This window comes from Vulpes vulpes, chromosome 4, assembly GCF_048418805.1.
Source record: "Vulpes vulpes isolate BD-2025 chromosome 4, VulVul3, whole genome shotgun sequence".
Classification (NCBI taxonomy): domain Eukaryota; kingdom Metazoa; phylum Chordata; class Mammalia; order Carnivora; family Canidae; genus Vulpes; species Vulpes vulpes.
Genome location: NC_132783.1, coordinates 61,360,463 through 61,364,866, shown reverse-complemented (window position 1 = coordinate 61,364,866; position 4,404 = coordinate 61,360,463). Strand labels below are relative to the sequence as shown.

Here is a 4,404-nt window from a genome sequence, read left to right as displayed (position 1 = left end):
GCTATATAATATAAACATGTAATATAATAAACATTAGGACCAAAATAAGATGCAATTTATTGTATAAGAATATGGTTGTCAATATAAAGATGGGAAAACTCAATAGAAGAAACTGTATAGCCCTGTGATCTGAAATGAAACTCTGGGCAGGGAGGCCTACTTCAATTCTTTTTTTTTTTTTTTTTTTTTTGCCTACTTCGATTCTAAAAGACATATTCTTGAAAAGTCATGGGTATGTTTAGCATTATCATTGAAATCATGTTGCAATTGTGTTGTGGTTAATTCTGGGGTAAAATGTCAAATATATTGATTATTAAATTTTCCCCAGGTGTACTGTACTGTCATTTGAAATTTATTTCACCACTTTTAGACATAATTAGAAATAGATATTTGCATTGTTTTGATCTACATTTATATTAGTCTTTCAGAATGGTACAGATTTAATTAGCAATTCAGTGAACAACCATAAGTTATGAAATGAATGTCAATGAATTTGTTTTCTGTGATCTTTCTTGTGAACAAGAAATAACTTGTTCCCATAGTCTAAGATGATTCCAAAATGGCCAGTTGTGTGTAACCTACAGGGTTGAGAAATGACCTGAAATGCTAGAGTTGGTATTGCACATGTTCATATGTAGACAGAAGCTGGACACCAAGAATAATGCTGCCTCTGTAGTGTCAACTTTGTGCTCTTTGTGTTTTAATCTTTCGCTGATACAGGTGTTTAATCTTTTTAGTGACTAATTAAAATTTAGTTGTGTATTAACTTTTATCTAGTCAAGTATCATTTTTATGTGGATAGTATACTAGTCTGCCGTGGCTACCTTAACAAATACTACAGATAGTACAGCTTAACAAAAAATCATTTCTCATAATTCTGGAGGCTAGAAATCAATGAGTTTGCTTTTATCTGAGGTGTTCCTCTTGCATGTAGATGCTGGCCTTCTCTCTGTCTTCACATGGTCTTCCCTCCGTGTGTGTCTATGTCATCATCGCTTCTCATAAAGACACCAGCCATATTGGATTGGGATCTACCTTCATGACTTAATTTAACTTTTTTTTTTTTTTTTTTTGGCCTGGTGGATTGGTTAGAATAATCTTCAAGCAACTGAAAGGCGTATAGTCTGTCCTCTTGCTTAAAGAATAAATTCTTGCTTCCAGAACTGCAATGCCTGTTCCAATGTTAAACCAATGCCCTTCAGGAAGAGGCCATACTGCATCCGACCTCCATGACGAAGATGGTGATTTTCCCGCAAGGCTTTATGTAACTGATGCATGCACGGTGGGAAGGATTCGGTAGAAAGCGAATCGATCTGATCTAAAGAAATCTTCCCAGCATTTTTCTGTATGGTGTAATCTTGACCAGTGTATGAATGACTGAGGTGGTTAAGTAGAGGCTGAAGTCTCTCATCAGACTGCACAGCAGGCAAGGACCTGGCTGTTGATGCCAATGCCTTGGACAGTTTGGCTCTGAATTCATTCAGGACGATTGCCACAATGTCTCTAAGTGGCACATAAGCAAAGCCACCTTCCAAATAGACTTTCCTTCCTCGGAACAAATCCAGAGCATCAGCAAAAGGGATCTTATAAACTGACTCCGAATCCAAATCCAACTTAGACCCACACAAACTGGGTGATGAAGCAAGAATCTCCTGTTCTCGGAGACTCTTCTCATCATCACTTATAGCCTCAAACTGCAAATGGCTATCCTTTAAGAAATTTCGAATTTTGTCTTTGGGTAAAATACTGAATCGAAATCGAAGAAGATCCATTTCTTGTTGAATGAACCAGCGTCTAAGATCCTCAGACTGGCAATAAGAAAGGCGTAAAATGAAGTGAGAAATATGATCTTTTCTTCGTGGTTCATATTCATCTTCTAAGCTTTCTCTGAAGGAACACTTGAGCCTTCTGATCTCATTCTCCAACTTACTTTGGCATGGCTCAATTCCTTTCACATAGCTTACACCAAGATTTTCAACTGCTTTTAGCAATTTAACTCTATCGATAGCCAAGCTTTCAAACTCAATCAAAGATATGTTTCAGAAGGTGGCTCCAAGTAAAACTGAAGGCTGTGAGGGTAGGAAGCCTTCCGTTGGTCACCTCCCAACCTCAGTTTTTTGCGCATTCCCCCTGAAAACTGCATCTCATTCCCCTGCAATCACACCAAATACGAAAACACACAAACCCCAACAGCCGCTTTCCTCAGATGGCGGGAGAGACTTAATTTAACTTTAATTATGTGTTTAAATACTCTCTCTCCAGATATAGTCATATATGAGAGAAGTTAGGACCACAGCATACGAATTTTGGAAAGACACAATTCAGCCATACAGAGAGTTATATTTATATAAAAAATGTTTGTGGGAGCCCGTGGGTGGCTCAGTGGTTGACTGTGTGCCTTTGGCTCAGGTCTTGATCCCAGGGTCCTAGGATCCAGTTCCGCGTCAGCCTCCCCACAGGGAGCCTGCTTCTCCCTCTGTCTATGTCTCTGCCTCTCTTTCTGTGTCTCTTATGAATAAATAAATAATATCTTAAAAAAAGAATGTGCTTGTGTATGGTAAAAATACACACATTCATTATATAAATATAATTAGTCATGCAAAAAAGATACTGGTTATCTATGGTTCTACCATGTGAAAAAAAAACATTAAAATTCAGTATATATCTTTTCTTCTTCTTCATTATACAAATTTTGGAAATACCCCGTTCCAAAAAGACAATGATATTCTTCGGTAATATATAAGAAATATTGCAAACTTCTTTCATTGGAAGGTATGAACCAATATTTCTTCCAAATGGGAGCAGAGAATTCAGATCAAATTATCCTCTGAATTTGCAGTCTACTTTATGAACAATGGGGTTCCAATTGTGCCTTTCCTCGGCGGATGATATAACCAATGATATATAAAATCTGTTGACTTTTGCAGATGTAAATCAAAGTTTTTAAAAAGAACAGGTTTTGACATTTCCTAAGCTATATAGTGCAGTATATTAATAAATGCTACAGATCAATGATTTCTGTTACCAAATAATTTTGGAAATTCTGGTTGAATAAAGCTAGTATTTCTCCATTGGAGCATTTCTTAGAGTTTTCTGTTTTCTGAAGTTAATGTTGAAGTATACAATATGGAACATTTATGAAACTAATTTGATCATAGAAAATTTTGTGGGAGGAGTATCTTATAACATACAGTGTGAAGCAATAAGGATGGAGAGTCTTTCTATTACTACATATTATCCTTCTCTCTGTTAAACTTTAAGAGTATTCATTTTTTTCACTTATTATATGATGTCTTTTATTAGTATTAATATATATTGTCATGCATCCACTGACTTAAAGGTTCTGTGCTATATTTCAAGTTTTCAGCTATTTAGAAGTTGTGAAACCAGGGTGTAAATGTCATCTCTGGAACAAGGGAAGAGTAGAGAGCCTCAGATTGCACATAGCTGGTGGCTGGTGTGTGGAGACGGCTTTAGCAGGATAGCCAGAAGCTATGATGTCAGCCACCTGTGCAGAGGAGTGATCCAAGGGGCTGGCAGAGAGTCAGAATAACAGAGCTTTATAAAACTCTCATCAGCTTGAAGAAATTTAAGATAACTATTACTTGGGTATTAGCACTATTTTTATGTGAGGAAACTGGATTTCAAAACAATTTTGTAATTGACCCAGAAGATAAACAGCTACTAAAACTCACAAGGAGAATTCGAATACAAGATTTGTTTGGTTTTTTCCTTCAACAACCTCACTGCTTCCAGTCTACTGCTAATCTAAGATTTTGAATATACTTATAGAATCACAGAGTCATAGAGGTGGATGATGGCTGAGTACCTTCCCATATCTTTAGAACATTTGAAAGAAATTTTGGCTTTTACCTTGCAGTGAATGGTAATGTTTGGCGAGGGGTTTGCCCAAGGTCATGTAGCTGGTTAGTGGCTAGGTTAGCACATAAGCTTTTCCTATGAAAAGCACATTTCCAACAGTCTATGAAGTTCCACACTTTTACACAAAGAAATATTATCTAGTTATAAAGTGTTATATTTGCTGGAGAGCACTGCTATTTGAACTATTTGAATAGTTCAAATTCGCTATTTCTTTGAATTTTTGTAAGTTTAAAGTTATGGAAAAATCTTCAGATTGTGCTGGTCCCAATGAGTCATCATAGATAAATTACATAAAACATATAAAAATTTAAGGATACAATGTAGAAATATTTTTGATAGATGAAGGAGTTTTATGATATGAAGACTGTAAAATATGAATTTTGTCTTCAAAGAAAGCTGCAACAGCCACTTACCAGAGATCTGAATATATACTTCAGCTCTCATTTTCTAGCATAATTATGACATATTCCTATTTGTGAACAGAATAGATATATCACTTCTGTAAATGTCAGCTCCACCAAT

The 4,404-nt window shown here is 36.0% G+C and overlaps 1 pseudogene; it reads right to left on the bottom strand.

Annotated features, from left to right (window-relative positions):
- Positions 1-1,044: 1,044 nt before the first annotated feature.
- Positions 1,045-2,200, bottom strand: LOC112927408 (DNA primase large subunit pseudogene; annotated as a pseudogene).
- Between the last annotated feature and the right edge of the window lie 2,204 nt (positions 2,201-4,404).